The sequence below is a fragment of the Pseudophryne corroboree genome, chromosome 3 (genome assembly GCF_028390025.1).
Source record: "Pseudophryne corroboree isolate aPseCor3 chromosome 3, aPseCor3.hap2, whole genome shotgun sequence".
Taxonomy (NCBI): domain Eukaryota; kingdom Metazoa; phylum Chordata; class Amphibia; order Anura; family Myobatrachidae; genus Pseudophryne; species Pseudophryne corroboree.
In genome coordinates, this window is record NC_086446.1 from 640,652,580 (window position 1) to 640,670,182 (window position 17,603).

Consider the following 17,603-nt stretch of genomic DNA (forward strand, 5'->3'; position numbering starts at 1 on the left):
TATGCCCCCAGTGCCAGATATTCCCCCATAGTGCCAAGTACTCACATGCCCCAGTGCCAAATATAGCCGCCCCAGGTGCCAGGTACACATATACCCCCCCAGTGCCACATATGTCCCATCAGTGCCACATAAGCCACCTCCCCCTGTGCTGCATATGCTCCCCCAGTGTTCCTCCCCCCCGGCTCCCCCGCTGTTTTGTGATGGAGGGACACAGAGGGTGCAGAGCGCGCCTCTCCTTTGTCCCTCCTGGGTCTCCAGCGGGTCTGTTAAAGGAAGTGCCAGTTCATGAGCCAATCAGAGCTCACGAACGGCACTTCCTTTATTAGACCCGCTGGAGACCCAGGAGGGACACAGGAGAGGCGCGCGCTGTACCCTCCGTGTCCCTCCTTACAGCAGCGGAGGGTTAGTGAGAGCAGATTGACATGTGGACGCTCGTCCGCATGTCAATCTGTGCTAAAGCAGTGGCGGCGCCCCCGCAGCCCCTCGCCCCCAAGCCACCGCGAGGGCTGCGGGGGCAGTAGTTACGCCACTGAGCACAGATATGGAATGGATACTTGCAGTGACACAGAGCTGCAATATACAGCAATGACCTACTATACTGTACTATATATGTATACTGCTGGTCACCAAAATGCTGCACTGTCCTACTATATACTGCTCACAATAATGCAGCACAGATATGGAATGGATACTTGCAGTGACACAGAGCTGCAATAATGCAGCACAGATATGGAGCGTTTTCAGGCAGAGAACGTAGATGTTTTCAGCACACTGAGTACAGATATTTGCAGCACACTAAGCACAGAAATTTGCAGCACACTGAGGACAGATCATGGAGCTTTTCAGGGAGAGAACGCAGCCACGTCCTCTCCATTCAATCTCCAATGCACGAGTGAAAATGGCGGCGACGCGCGGCTCTTTATATAGAATACAAATCTCGCGAGAATCCGACTGCGGGATGATGACGTTCGGGCACGTTTGAGTTGACCGAGCAAGGCGGGAAGATCCGAGGCTGCCACGGAACCATGTAATATAGGTGAAGTTCGGATCTCGCTCATCTCTAATATCTATCTATCTATCTATCTATCTATCTATATTTATATATATGTGTGTGTGTGTGTGTATGTGTGTGTAATTATCTCAGTAGGGGACCCAAAAATGTGTGATTTAGAATTTTGGATAAGGGATACTCAACCTGTATATAGATATTTACTGAAGTGTTCGGCAGCACTCAGGGGAAAAAAGACCACGTGCACAAGCCAATTGCTGCCCCAATGTTTCAATGCATTTTGTCAGGGCATATACAGACCTCATGAAAATGCAATAACATTGAAATGTTGGCAGCAATTGGCTGGTGTACGTGGTCTTTTTTCCTGGGTGCCGCCGAACACTTCTGTTTGGGAATTAGAGGGTCTTGTATTGGCTCGTATGTATTGAGAGCAACTGGCAAGTTATATAGTTTATGCAGTGCGTGCCGTTCAAAGGTCTTTCTCTCTCTCTCTCTCTCTCTTTCTCTCTTTCTCTCTCTTTCTCTCTCTCTCTCTCTCTATATATATATATATATATATATATATATATATATATATATATATACTAGCTGGAGTAGCTGGCGTTGCAGGGATATTAAGAATGTCTGTTTAAAAAAATAAATTTAAATATTAAACACACAGTATAAATAACATTGTAGATACCTGAATAGTCGTGCTTCGCTACGGGATGAGGATGGTAAATTAGAATGATACTGTAGTTGTTTGTTAATTTATGTTGGTTGGAGATCTAGTATATAGGCATATCTTGCTTCCCTGATTCACTTTGTGTAGTGGCCGGACCCATTTTTGGTTCCCCAAGGGACCCTGCTCTTCTCACTATACAACTCTCAGTCTGTGGCTTCTTGCTGCCTCCATTCCCCTCCTCACATCATGTCAGTGCCCATGTGAAATTATCATTTTTTTTACAGTTTCTTATATAACGAAGCACATCATGCATCTCCTGATATACTCTGTGCTGCTGGGAGATCATGCTACTTTAACTATATAACTCAGTGTGTGGGTTTGTGCTACCTGCATTCCCCTCCTCACATCATATCACTGGCCCTGTCACATGCAGCCCTGTCATCACTGACATATCATGCATGTCCTGATATAGTCTATGCGGCTGGCCCACCCCTAGGGGTGGTAGTGGTGTGTTACCCTCACAGTGTTTGTTCCCAGAGTGTAAGTCATTTGTGCAGCAAGTTTGGTGTAAATTGCTCCAGGCATTAAAGAGTTATGCTGTCTGCTGAAAAACTGTGTGCTGCTGCCTCACCCCTAGGGGTGCTAGGGGTGTCTTACCACCACAATGTTTGTTCCCAGCCTGTAAATCATATGTGTACTAAGTTTGTTGTAAATAGGTCCAGGCATTTGTGAGATATGCTGTATTCTGAAATACTCTGTGCTGCTGTCCCACAGCTAAGGGTGCTAAAGGTGTTAAACCCCCACAGAGTTTGTTTCCAAATTGTAAGTCAGATGTGTACCAAGTTTGGTGTAAATTGTTCCAGCCCTTCCACAGTTATGCTGTCTGCTGACATACTCTGTGCTGCTGTTCCACCCCTAGGGGTGCTAGGGGTGTCTGATCCCCACAGTGTTTGTTCCCAGAGTGTAAGTCATATGTGTACCAAGTTTGTTGTAAATTGCTACAGGCATTCCAGAGTTATGCTGTCTGCTGAAATACTCAGTGCTGCTGCATCACCCCTAGGGGTGCTAGGGGTGTCTAACCCCCCTCCCCCACAGACTTTGTTCCCATATTGTAAGTCAGATGTGTACCAAGTTTGGTGTAAATTGCTCCAGCACTTACACAGTTAAGCTGTCTGCTGACATACGCTGTGCTGCTGTGCCACCTCTAGGGGTGCGAGGGGTGCCTTTCCCCCACAGTGTTTGTTCCCAGATTGTAAGGCATATGTGTTCCAAGCTTGTTGTAAATTGATCCGGGCATTCAGGAGTTATGCTGTCTCCTGACATACTCTGTGCTGCTGTCCCACCTCTAGGGGTGCTATGGGTGTCTGACCCCCACAGTGTTTGTTTCCACATTGTAAGTCAGATGTGTACCAAGTTTGTTGCAAATTGCTGCAGGCATTCGGGAGTTATGCTGTCTGCTGACATACTCTGTGCTGTTGTCCCACCCCTAGGGGTGCTAGGGGTGTCTGACCCCCATAGTGTTTCTTCCCAGATTGTAAGGCATATGGTTACTCATTTCTGAGTACATTGCTCCAGCAATTCTGGAGTTATGCTGTCTCCTGATATACTCTGTTCTGCTGTCTCCCACCTAGGGGTGCTAGGGATTTCTAATATTTTGAAGCTGCCCCCGTCGTGTTTTAATACGCTTGTATGACAAATCTGACAATTTTCGCTTGTAAACTGTGGGCTTGTATAGAAATACAGACAGAAGGACAAATGTTTACTTTTATATAGTGTATGTGTGTGTGTGTGTGTGTGTGTGTGTGTGTGTGTGTGTGTGTGTGTGTGTGTATATATATATATATATATATATATATATATATATAGTACATACACACACATACACAGTGGAGTATCACACTCTATAGAAAGTTTCTTGAGATTTTTGCTAAAGTTATCAGGAACAGCAAGTGAAAACAATTTAGTTACTTTCAATTTGTGCCAGCAGATCCAATCATACCTATGGTGAGATGTTTGTGTTGAGTTATAGGAATGACTGGCCTTTAATACAAATGTCACAGTGTTCTGTACAGTATGAGAAAATAGAAGAGTTGTGCAACAATACAACTGCTAACTCTCAACTTAGTTTCCCCAAGCATACTGTATTCAATTTTATTTGTAAATCCTAAAATATTACTTTTATCACAAATGAGCATTATCTGTTTTCCTCAAGTTTGGCAGGGGAGCAATATTCTGTGAGTTGATAGTAACTGTAAACATCAGCTTAAATGGCATACAGTAGGTATTTGTAAGCTATGGGAAGGTAAAAGTCCATACAAAATGCAGTATTATTGGTATTCACTAAAGTAAGTTCTACTGAATTACAGCAAAACATTAAGTTGCATCTTTTCTAAATTTTCAACCAAACATTTTACATTTTCATTTTGGGTAGAATTAATCTTTAAATCAAGTCATAAATCATTGTATTGTAGAACAATCTCTATGGTATTCGGATGGACGATAGACAGTAAATAGAAAAACAGTCAATACAGATGTAGCAATGTTCATCTTTGCTGCGATGCAACACAACTTGCGGCATGGTGTGCCAGGCTCCGACTATGAAGCAGTTGCCGTCTACGAATAGTCACAGCCTGGCACACCATGCTGCATGCCATGATACATGCCGCATCTCAGTAAGATGAGCATGGCTACATCTAAAAGTTAACACTGGATCGTCAACTGTCAATTGGTCAACAGGGTCAAAAAGGTCGACATGCAAATGGTCAACACAAAAATGTTGACACCTGATTTTTCATGATTTTTTGTGTCAGGATTAGGCTTCGGGGATAGGGTTAGAGTACAGGTTAAGCACTTGGGGGAGGGTTATGGATAGGCTGCCAAAGTCGAAGGTTAGCATTAGGCACTTGGCGCAGAGTTAGGCATAGGCTATGGAAGGGGATAGTTAGGGTTAGGCACTAGGGGGAGGGTTAGGGATAGGCACCAGGTTGAGGGTTAAGGTGAGACACAAGGGTGAGGCTTAGGTTTATGACTAAAATAACACAAAAATCATGATGTTTCCACCCTGTCAACCTAAGTACATGTTGACAATTTAACTTAACTCTTTCACCCTGTCAACCTTTTGACATCACACAACATATTGTTTAATCACCTTGAGAACATAGCTGTGCAGAATCAATACCATTTTCTATAGGACCTTTTGACCCTCTCGACCAAAGTCCATGTTGACCATTTAACTGTCAACACTTTGACCCTGTCAACCTATTGACTGTGGTGTCAATCTATTAAATGTCTCTACAGACATTGTTGGTCTCCACCTCAGCCGGTGCACACCTAGTTCCTTGCACAGCTCTGACTCCTGAGACATGGAGATGTGGCAGTGGGGGCAGCCACAGGAGGAGAAGGCCAGCAGTTGCAACCAAAATTCCTGGCCTAGTAGATTGACTGAGGGAGGCCCAGCACTCCTACTGGGTTGACATCTGGATCTTCCTGCTGTTTAATCTGGTGATATTAGTCTTTATCTTCCTGCTGCCCTGATTAGAAACCATCTTCATGTTCATAAATGTGAATTTTCTTTGTCTCTTTGGCTACAGTTTGAACACCCCAAGATAGTTTGTCTGTCTGCAACTGTGATCCTGTCTACAATGGAACACCCCCTCTGATAATTAGAATGCTAAACATATTATTAACACACCTTTATCTGTGTAAGCTGATAAAGGGTCTCATTCAAATGTGTTGGAGGTACGCCCTGATGTGCAAAGTACCAGTGTTTGGTACTTTGCACATGTCCTGCACCGCAAGACTGCCTGATTGATAATTTGATGCCATAGGGGGTGAGGAGGGAGCAGGAAAGAGTTTGTGAAAAGGAAGGCATGTTGCCACCTTTTATTGAAAGGGAAGAGGCCAGACATCTCCGTTGGTTCATGGAGATTTCCTGACTTCTACGTCAGCTGGCTTGCACATCCCCATGGGTGCCACAAGCTGCCTGATAATGCAGGGGAAGAGCAGATACTTTGTCCTTGGATGCAGTTCAGATCAGTAATACAGCAGGAGGCGTTTTTTCAAACACTGCAGCTCAGAATCATTATGTGGTATTGCTTTTTTTTTCCAAAATGTGTCCTCACTCATGGGCAGGGCCGGATTAAGGTCTGTGGGGGCCCCTTGGCAACAAATTTTTGGGGCCCCCACACACTGTCCTCACAACTGCAAAAAAAAACATCGGAGTAGGAGTACAGCATTTACCTGTCTCCTCTCCATCCTCCTCGGCAGCTGAGCTGTTCCTTTACTGTTGCGGCTGCCGAAGAGCTTCACTCACAGCAGTGTGAAGTCTCGTGAGATAATGTCAAATCTCTCGAGACCACACTGCAGTGAGTGAAGCTCCTTGGCGGCCGCAGCTGTAATGGAACATTTCAGATGCCGAGGAGGATGGAGAGGAGACAAGTAAATGCTGTACTCCTACTCCGATGTTTTTTTTCAGTTGTGAGGACAGTGTGTGGGGGTCCCGGGACGACTGCCCCTTCCGCCCTGCCGTTAATCCGGCTCTGCTCATGGGTAGTTACAATATGACACCTTGGTTTTTATTTTGTTGTCATCATGTACTTCAGAGACTGGGTTCCTAATTCAGAGTTGATCGCAGCAGCAAATTTGTTAGCTGTTGGGCAAAACCATGTGCACTGCAGGGGTGGGGGGGCAGATATAACATGTGCAGAGCGAGTTAGATTTGGGTGAGGTGTGTTCAAACCGAAATCTACAGTAAATTGCAGTGTAAAAGTAAAGCAGCCATTATTTACTCTGCACAGAAACAAAATAACCCACCCAAATCTAACTCTCTCTGTACATGTTATATCTGCCACACCTGCAGTGCACATGGTTTTGCCCAACTGCTAACAAATTTGCTGCTGCAATCAACTCTGAATTACCCCCTAGGTCTGGGTCAGCCTCTTTCCATGGCCCATTCACATTCAACCAACTGCTGGATGTGACAAGACTGCACACTTAAGCGAGGGATATGCTACTCTTGTTGCAGTTTTCTCCAATATTTTTAGTTTTTGTTAACTATACTATAGTTTTTATAGTGCTGTCACCATTGTTTTATTACTGCTGTGCCCTGCCTTTCTGCTTTTTTTCTTCTTCCCCCACTACCTGAATAGTTCTGCTAAATGTGCACCTTACCAGAAGTAATGTATGCAGTGTGCCCCACATCGCTGCCTTGGATGGTTCTTTCTTGGGCAGGATGCACAACACATGGAACTACTGTGTATCATACTAAACAGGTTTGGTATGGGATTCCAGCTGTTGGGGTTGCCGGTGGTCACATGACCAACAATGGCATGCTGACATTGAGCATGCCAACAGGGGATGAGGTATTTATTGTACCCCTCCCCTGTCCCCTACGGCAACCCTAACCTGCCTAGGGGTGGCGGCTAGGGCTAAGACTTGGGGGTATCGGCTATGGCTAACTGCCCCTCTAGTGCCTAACCCTCTACTCGGGCACTAACCCTTACAGTGACCCCAACATTTACCTTTGGTATGTATGCTGGCAGTCGGTGTTCCGGCACAGAGATTCCGAATAGTGTCAGGATTCCAGCGTCAATCATATAGCTGAACTATAGAAGAAAAGCACTATATAAATAAAATTATTATTTATTAGTATGGTGGGTATCACAATATCCTTAATAAACTTAATAAACAGAAATGCTAATGTACTTTTTTTTCTACATTAAAAGGGTATCAGTCTTCTCTTTACAATGTACAGTATATGATAGACCATAACAATGTAGAATTATTTACAATCATCTTGATTTTTATCAAGGACCAGGCTGCTGTTGAATAACAGTCAGGGCACTCACAGCCAATCAGCAGATGGGTACCAAGTTAGTGGCTGCTGATTGGTTGGTGGCTCTGCAAGTGATAGAACTCATATGGATTCATGTCACTAGTGGGAACCACGCTGTATGTACAGCATGCCCAGTACATACAGCACGGCTTATGTCCGGCATGAATCGAGTCACTCATTTTTATTATTTTACTTTTATCCCCATGATGCGTACATGGAGAAGAAGACCAAATGGCACAAGGGCAGGTGAGTATGTATATTGGTGGTGATTCTGAGTTTTTCGCTCATTGCCTTTTTTCGCAACGCAGTGATTAGGTGGTAAATGCGCATGTGCATGGTACGCAGAGCGCATCTGCAAAGTTATTTTACACAAAACTTAGTAGATTTGCTGGTGTTCGTGCGGCGCTTTTCAGTCGCACTGCTGATCGGTGAGTGATTGACAGGAAAGGGGCGTTTCTGGGAGGTAACTGACCGTTTTCCGGGAGTGTGCTAAAAAACACAGGCGTGCCATGGAAAAACGCAGGAGTGGCTGGAGAAATGGGGGAGTGGCTGGCCGAACTCGGGCGTGTTTGTGACGTCAAACCAGGAACTAAACGGACTGAGGTGATCGCAATCTAGGAGTAGGTCTGGAGCTACTCAGAAACTGCATGAAAATTTTTAGTAGCAATTCTGCTAATCTTTCGTTCGCTATTCTGCTAAGCTAAGATACACTCCCAGAGGGTGGCGGCCTAGCGTTTGCAATGCTGCTAAAAGCAGCTAGCGAGCGAACAACTCGGAATGACCACCATTATTACACCCACCCCATGTAGCTGGATTCTACTGGACCGAGCGGCACTAAGGACAAGGGCCCTCATTTCAAGTTGTTCGCTCGCTAGCTGCTTTTAGCAGCATTGCACACGCCAGGCCGCCGCCCTCTGGGAATGTATCTTAGCTTAGCAGAATAGCGAACGAAAGATTATCAGAACTGCTACTAAATAATTTGCTGCAGTTTCTGAGTAGCTCCAGACCTACTCCTAGACTGCGATCACCTCACTCCGTTTAGTTCCTGGTTTGATGTCACAAACACGGCCTGCGTTTGGCCAGCCACTCCCCCGTTTCTCCAGCCACTCCTGCGTTTTTACCTGGCACGCCTACGTTTTTTAGCACACTCCCTGAAAACGGCCAGTTTTCGCCCAGAAACACCCACTTCCTATCAATCACACTACGATCACTCGAGCAATGAAAAAACGTCGCTCGAGCTTGTGTAAATCTACAAAGTTTTGTGTGAAAGTACTTAGTGCATGCACGCTGCGTACCATGCGCATGCGCATTTTTGCAGTTTTTTCACTTAATCGCTGCACTGCGAAAATCGTCAGCGAGCAAACAACTCAGAATGACCACAAAGGTGAGAATATGTGAGTGTATGTATTCAAGTTTTACTGTCTAATTTGTGTGTGTGTACTGTGTTTATTTTAATATTTTATTTACAGGGGGCTATAGGCACCAGTGAGCACTTCAATGCCATGCATGCTGGTGCTTGTGGTTCTCCAAGAACCAGCATGCGGGGGAGGCTTGCTTGGAACATAGTTCTCCTTTAAACGGCAATATTATTGGTGAGGTCCCCACTAACCCAGGATTCTTAGTTAGGGGAAGAGAATGCTCTGGCTGCTGGACCATGTCAAGTGTGTTCTTTAGCTGTGGCATTACCCCCCTGCTGGTGAAGCCCAGCACTGGTTCTATAAATATGAGGGACCCCTATTTATTTTGTTACCCAAATTTGTAGAATCAGGACCTGCTCCAAGAGCATATGCATCTTGCCTAGGCTGGGCTGTATGGAACCCTCATTTACTGTATTCAGCACATTGGTTGTATGCATTCCACTACAACCCTGTTGTTAAAAACTAAGCTTAATAATAACTACTGTAAATATTCTACCACACATCAGTGCTACATACCCACAACCACATCATATTAATAACCATTCAATTATGGAATTGCTGTATAGTATATAGGTATTGTTAGCAGTTAAGCAGAGGGAGGCTTATGAGCTGAAATGGCCTTTAAAATCTTAGTTTCAGTACATGGGATAATGAATCATAAATTGTTTGAATATACACTTACTGCGGAATCAGGTTGAAATACTAACAATCAAAATCCCGACGGTCAAAATCCCAACAGCAATTGTCAAAATCCCCACAAGGTCAAAATACCGACAAGGTCAAAATACCGACATTTAAAATGTCGTCAGATCAAAAAGCCAACAAGAGTTCTTCATTGTTTTTGGGTGTGTATGTCAACGTAGATCGGCATGGGCACTGTATAAGTGTACCGAGTTCCCTCACATGAGCCGGCTGCGCACGCCATGCTTCGGGCATGGTGCCTCACTGTGCTTGGCACACTATTATATTCCCGCTCCAGGTCCACTGGGATGGTAAAGTATGAACAAGTCCCTTTCAATGAAAAAAATCATGAAAAACTCATGTCGACTTTTTGACCTGTTGACATTGTAAATGTCTCTTTTATGACATAGTAACATAGTAACATAGTATCTAAGGTTGAAAAAAGACAATTGTCCATCGGGTTCAACCTATTTGTGGTCTCCTATGCATGATTATTTTGTATAAAATTTTGACTGAGGTTGTTGACAGCCGTTCCGATTAACCCCTCTTTTTTATAATAACCATAGTGCATGACTATGCCCCGTAACCCTGGTTATCCTTATCCATTAGGAATTTATCTAACCCATTCTTAAAGGTGTTGACTGAGTTGGCCATTACAACTCCCTCAGGCAGGGAATTCCAAACACGTATCGTCCTTACCGTAAAAAAGCCTTTACGCCGTATTGTGTGGAATCTCCTCTCCTCTAACCTGAGCGAGTGTCCACGAGTTCTCTGTGTTGATCTAACCAAAAACAGGTCCTGCGCAAGATCTGTATATTGTCCCCTTATATATTTGTAAATGTTGATCATGTCCCCTCTTAATCTCCTCTTTTCCAGTGTAAACATGCCTAGTCTTGCAAGCCTTTCCTTGTATTCCAGCGTCTCCACACCCTTAATTAGTTTGGTCGCCCGCCTTTGAACCTTTTCTATCTCCACGATATCCTTTTTGTAGTAAGGTGCCCAGAATTGTACACAGTTTTCAAGGTGTGGCCTCACAAGTGATTTATATAACGGGAGTATAATACTCTCGTCCCTAGCATCAATTCCCCGTTTTATGCATGCTAATATCTTATTAGCCTTCTTTTCTGCAGTCCTACTTTGGGTACTACTGCTTAGTTTGCTATCTATGAGGACACCTAAGTCCTTTTCCAGTACAGAATCCCCTAATTTTACCCCATTTAGTAGGTAGGTGTTATTTTTGTTCTTGTTACCACAGTGCATTACCTTACACTTGTCTGTATTGAAGCGCATTCTCCATTTCGCTGCCCAGGCTTCTAATTTAACTAAGTCATTCTGAAGCGACTCAGCATCCCCCTCTGCATTTATAACTTTACACAATTTGGTATCATCTGCCAAAATTGACACCATGCTCTCTAGACCTTCTGTTAGGTCATTAATGAAAATATTGAACAATAGCGGTCCTAATACTGAGCCTTGCGGCACACAGACTTAGCACTTCAGTCCAGGTTGAAAAAGATCCATTAACCACAATGCGCTGCTCCCTATTATCTAACCAGTTTTTGACCCAAGTGCATATTGTGCTTCCTAGCCCTGACCTTGTCGGTATTTTAAATGTCGGTATTTTGACCATGTCAGGTTTTTGACCTTGTCAGGATTTTGACCATCGGTCAATGGATTTCAATATTTTGACTGTCGGGATTTTAATAGTAGGTAAATTGACCGCATCCCCTTACTACTATCTATTATACAGGTTGAGTATCCCTTATCCAAAATTCAAATTCCCACATTTTGGGGTCCCCTACTGAGATAATGACACATATACTTATATATTATATTATATATCTATATAATATACCTATATATACACATAATATTGTATAATATTAATTACTAACATCAGTTAATCTATATGTACTAACTAGGGTATTTGATATAATTATTTGAAGTTATACATGCCATTAATCCCTGATTCAGCTGCACTTTCTATTTGGAACTGTGTATACAGGCTCATCAAGCCAGTATAAAGACCAGCAGAAAGATGAAAGAGATCAGTGTGGTGCTATGCTTTGCAAGAAGCTACATTACCCTATTTACCAAGTATTTTAATTATGGTAATTCTATGACTTTTTTTATTAGGGATAATAAGAGGGATATTTATCAAAATGTGGAGCGAGACAAAGTACCAGCAAATCATTGGTTTTTTTTCAAATACAGCCTGTAAAATGACAGTTAGGAGACAGATTTACATGCAATATATGAGCCAAAGGGTTCATGTGGGCATTATACACAGGTGTGCAGAAGTAGAAAATCCTGGAAATTTGGTGAGTTTTGATCAGAGATGTGCAGAAAAGATAGACAGGTGAGGCACTTTCATAGACTTTTTACTCCAGAATTTTGGATATAAAAATGATTAGAATAGTACAAAGAAGATATTTCAAACAAATTCTTTGCATTTTTCATATACTTTGTACAGTCAAGACTCTGGCACAAATGTTAGTATGACAGGAAAGGCTCTGCCTCACCTTACCGCACGTCACTGGCCAATAAGCTTCTACCAATCATTTTTAAACACCATTCTTTATATATGCTACATCAGTGCTGATTGGTTGCTATAGGAAACTTCTCCACTTGTCCACTTCTCCACTCTTTTCACTGCTTAATAAATTGTGCCCTATGTTGTACTAATCAAGTTACCAAGAACACAATGAAATGTCTACATGTACACCTCTGGGCTCTCTTACAGAATCCATAAGTGACAGCCTCTTAATTTGACATTTGCATAGGTCAATTTGAAATATGACTTCATCATAATGTAGAAATGGGTTAAATCTTTTAATATTTTTTATATTGCCTATTTGTATGTGTTTTCATATAGTGCTGTAAATCTGTCATGATAAGTGTTTCCAGAAGCCGTGAGTTTGTCTACGCTGTTAGTAGAGAAGGCTTCTATCTAGACATGCTTACAATGATATCAGGCAAGCATATTTAGTTCCATACACATCATGGGCCTTATTCAGAGTTACAAGTAATCAGAATCATATAATGAATATCAAAAAAAGCTGCATTTCTCAGAGTAAGTTGAAAACACAAGCCTCTAGCTGTGGCTTCCTCCCCTTTGCTGTGTCTCTCTCTTCTTCACTCCAGGGGAACGGAGGCACCGGGAGTAGTGGGGTGAGCAGGTAGTGCATATAGTACCTGGGCCTGGGTCACTACTTGGGCCCTGGAATATAGAGAGGCCTAGCCATGCCACCACCGTGAAGTGGTCACGCCTCTGCTATTTTATGGCTACACCCCTAGAGTGTATGCCTCCACTTCAAGCTGACATGCAGCATACATATTAAACAGAACTATTACACAAGGGATGGTGTTGCACCTCCTCCCATACTCCACCTCCCCTCCCCCTGTTTTTTCACTGTGTGCTACCAAATGCATGTAGTCATCATTATTAATGTTACACATGTCCGTGTCATATCACATGCAACTGAGATCCCTTCAGGAGGCTGCTTTGCGACTTATGTTACTTTGATAACATCTATACACCCACAGTCTATGCCTCTGACTACATACTCACTGATCACATCTGCACGTCAATTCTAGCCCCACCCCCAGCCTCCTAAGCATATGCATGGAAGAGAAAAATAAAAATTGAAATTTAATTTTAGGATTCTCATAGTTATTAATTTGTTCGTATAAGCCCAAAATTAATACAAAACATCACATGTGATGCCAACTGTCAAACATGGAGGAGAAATCATAATGATCTTGGGTGCTCTTTTCCTTTTACCCGAGTATGCTACTTTTTACAGAGTGACTGGTACCGTGAATCAAAAGAGCTTCTGAAGCATTTTTTTTAGGACCATGTACTCTGTCAGCCTCTGTCACCTTAGCTTGTCAAGGGTTCATCGTACAGCAAGATAATGATCCAAGAAACACCTGCTGGCAAATTCATAACTACCATTGAGGAAAAGACCAAGCTTGTTTTGCAGTGGTTATCACAGTCTCCAGACTTAAACCTCATTCAGCTGGTTTGGGATGAAGGGTGAAAGCAAAGTAACCTACAGTACAAGTACAACACATTAGTGGGTACTTCTGCAATGGTGTTGGGAAGAACTTCTTGACCATTGTCCATTGTGGATAAAATGTCAAGTTCACTGGTTATACATCATCTGCAAAGCTACTTTTATTAGTAAAAAAAAAAATAGATTATATTTTGTTAAAGAAAATGATTCTATAATTTCCTTTTTATCACCAGTTATATATTCTTTATATGCTTAATTACAGAACACTTTGGGACATTATGTTACATAAATTTAAATAAAAACTAGACAAATGGGGGTGTTCGATAGATAGATAGATAGATGTATTAAAATATACAGTATTTCCACACACATAAGATAAATATGAAGGGTGGTATCCTATTAGCCATGTTAGTTTTTCTGCCTAAAAAAATGGGCTCTTATCGCGATTTTAGCCTAATTGTCATTATCGGACTATCCAATTACAGCCCTTTTTAAGGCCTGAAAATGTCCTTTGCTCGAGCTAACACACGTAAGATCTGGGATAAGTTCCTGGACCCATGTGTTATCGTGGCTCTGAGGCATGCATAGCATAGTCCCCGATATTGATTGGTATCATGGCTAAGTGGATAGCCCCCAACGATTCCATTAGCCACTGATAATTACCACAGCTAGTTGGATACCAGCCGAAGTGTACTATATTTATTTAAAAAGGAATCACCTTATCTAAACATTTACTGATATCTTTATTTATAACAATAAAGGGTACACAGAAGTTAAAATGTTGCTACTTGCTGGAAAAAGTCTAACAACTTTTTTGCTGTTTCAGTTGTGATACGTTTATGTTTATGGATATCAGGGCACTTTTTTGTTGTTGTTAGTTCTTGATAAGCGACATTGTAAGTATATGAAAATTGCCTGCCAAACAGAGCATGTTTTTATCTGATATGATTTATTGCCCAAAGCCTCACAGACATTGAATGATGAGGCAGTGTTGCAGCTACAGATACTTTCCTAGCTTATATGAAAGCAACTGCTGTGAATAAACTGCATTAAATTTTTGTAACTATTATATCAAACTGACAACCATTCATGATTACCAAGATGTACAACATCCTGTTAAATAATTCAGTTCATACTGCCAAGTGTTACATGGGTATATAAAGTAAAGTCAAGATTGGGTAATCAATTAATTTAAAGGGCCATTTTTCTAAAACCATGTCAGTATTTTTTTTTTTGTAACTGAATTGTTAAAATTAAGTATGATTCTATATGTTGGCCAAGTAATAACCTGAGAGTTCAAATAGGAATGCATTTAAATTCCCAATTCATCTTTAAATACAAGTTGATCTGTGTTTACAGAAAGGCAAAGATCTGAAATTGTAATCTGCAGAAAAAGAACTCGCATATGTAAAAATCTACTGAAGCAAGAATATTTCACTTTGTAGAATACTGAAGTTTCCATAACCCTAAATTGGCAGCTGGTACGTTTACTCAGTTAATTTGACATGTAATCTCACAATTAGTGTCCCCAAGGCAAACCACTTGTAAACAACATTGTTCTTGATAGTGAGCTGTGCATGTGTGTGTTTGTGCTGTTAGGTGTTAAGCTTGTAAAGTGTGTGTGCATGTGCGTGTGTGTATGTATGTGTATGTATATATAAATATATATATATATATACATATATATATGAGAGAGACTTGATAACTGGAATAGTGGCAGCATTTGCCCCAGGTTTCTTACTTATGTGTTTTAGGAATAATGTGTTGGTTCTGCTCAGAGCTGTTGGCTTTTGGTAAAAACCGGATTAGGGTTGTGGGGTTGGATGTGAGAATAGAGGGTGGGTTCTGCATCCTTTTATGGCCCAGTTCAAGTCTTTGGGCTATTAGCCTCACAGAAGGCTAATTACAGTAGATCTCTCAGCTGTATGGGTGTATTAGAAAGGCTGTCACCTTAACCATTTCTTTCTAACACTGCTTGAGGAAAAGGAGAGACTATGGAGTCTCTTTGAGAGAAATCTGCACTTGAAATCCAGTGAACTGTGCCTGGCAAAACTTCTTGGGGTATATTTACCAAAATTCGTATTTTTCATAATGAGGTTAAAGTTAAAACACGAATGACATCGAATGTGTAAATTTGCAACTTTTTGAATTAATTACGACTAATTTACTAAGCTGTTGTATTCTGCATTTTCGTGTTTTCCGATGTCGATGTCATTCGTTTTTTTGGCAGTGTTTTACGGGAGTGACTAGTAAAACACTGCCGACATTAACACAATGAATCTCAGCCGGATCTGTGAGATCCGTGCAGGGCTTCATTGTGCACCTTTCGTAAAAAATTTACAAATTTTAAAAAGCCTAAAAAAAAATGCGTTGGGTCCCCCCTCTAAGCAAAACCAGCCTCGGGCTCTTTGAGCCGGTCTTGGTTGTAAAAATATGGGGGGGGGAATGACAGGGGTTCCCCCATATTTCATCAACCAGCATCGGGCTCTGCGCCTGGTCCTGGTTCCAAAAATACGGGGGACAAAAAGCGTAGGGGTCCCCCGTATTTTTAAAACCAGCACCGGGCTCCACTAGCCAGGTACATAATGCCACAGCCGGGGGACACATTTATTGTGGTCCCAGCGGCCCTGGCATTACATACCCAACTAGTCACCCCTGGCTGGGGTACCCTGGAGGAGTGGGAACCTCTTAAATCAAGGGGTCCCCCCCCTCCAGCCACCCAAGGGCCAGGGGTGAAGCCCGAGGCTGTCCCCCCATCCAAGGGCGGCGGATGGGGGGCTGATAGCCTTTTGAAAAAAATTTGAATATTGTTTTTAGTAGCAGTACTACAAGTCCCAGCAAGCCTCCCCGCATGCTGGTACTTGGAGAACCACAAGTACCAGCATGCGGTGGAAAACCGGGCCCGCTGGTACCTGTAGTACTACTACTAAAAAAAATACCCCAAAAATACGGGACACACACACCGTGACAGTATAAGTTTATTACATACATGCACACCTCCAAACATACATACTTACCTATGTTCACACGAGGCTCGGTCCTCTTCTCCATGTAGAATCCTCAGGGTACCTGTGAAAAAATTATACTCACATAATCCAGTGTATATTCTGTTCTTTGAATAATCAACGTACTTGGCAAAACAAAAAAAACGGAAACCCGACCACGCACTGAAAGGGGTCCCATGTTTACACATGGGACCCCTTTCCCCGACTGCCAGGACCCCCCCTGACTCCTGTCAAAGAGGGTCCCTTCAGCCAATCAGGGAGCACCACGTCGTGGCACTCTCCTGATTGGCTGTGTGCTCCTGTAGTGTCTGTGAGGCTGCAGACGGCAGAGATACAATGTAGCGCCTATGCGCTCCATTGTATCCAATGGTGGGAACTTTGCGGTCAGCGGTGAGGTTACTTTCGATCAACCGCTGACCGCAAAGTTCCCACCATTGGATACAATGGAGCGCATAGGCGCTACATTGTATCTCTGCCGTCTGCAGCCTCACAGACACTACAGGAGCACACAGCCAATCAGGAGAGTGCCACGACGTGGCGCTCCCTGATTGGCTGAAGGGACCCTCTTTGACAGGAGTCATGGGGGGGTCCTGGCAGTCGTGGGAAAGGGGTCCCATGTGTAAACATGGGACCCCTTTCAGTGTGTGGTCGGGTTTCCGTTTTTTTGTTTTGCCAAGTACGTGGATTATTCAAAGAACAGAAGATACACTGGATTATGTGAGTATAATTTTTTCACAGGTACCCCGAGGATTCTACATGGAGAAGAGGACCGAGCCTCGTGTGAACATAGGTAAGTATGTATGTTTGTAGGTGTGTATGTATGTAATAAACTTATACTGTCACAGTGTGTGTGTCCTGTTTTTTGGGGTATCTTTTTAGTAGTAGTACTACAGGTACCAGCGGGCCCGGTTTTCCACCGCATGCTGGTACTTGTGGTTCTCCAAGTACCAGCATGCGGGGAGGCTTGCTGGGAC

At 42.9% G+C, this 17,603-nt stretch overlaps 1 long non-coding RNA gene across 1 annotated transcript in view; it reads right to left on the bottom strand.

Moving 5' to 3' along the window:
• LOC135058111 (uncharacterized) overlaps positions 1–7,277 on the bottom strand; it is a 104,290-nt gene extending 97,013 nt beyond the window's left edge. The window contains exon 1 of the long non-coding RNA XR_010244610.1: positions 7,193–7,277. This is a non-coding gene — a long non-coding RNA (uncharacterized LOC135058111). The remainder of the gene's footprint in view (positions 1–7,192) is intronic.
• Positions 7,278–17,603: the final 10,326 nt, after the last annotated feature.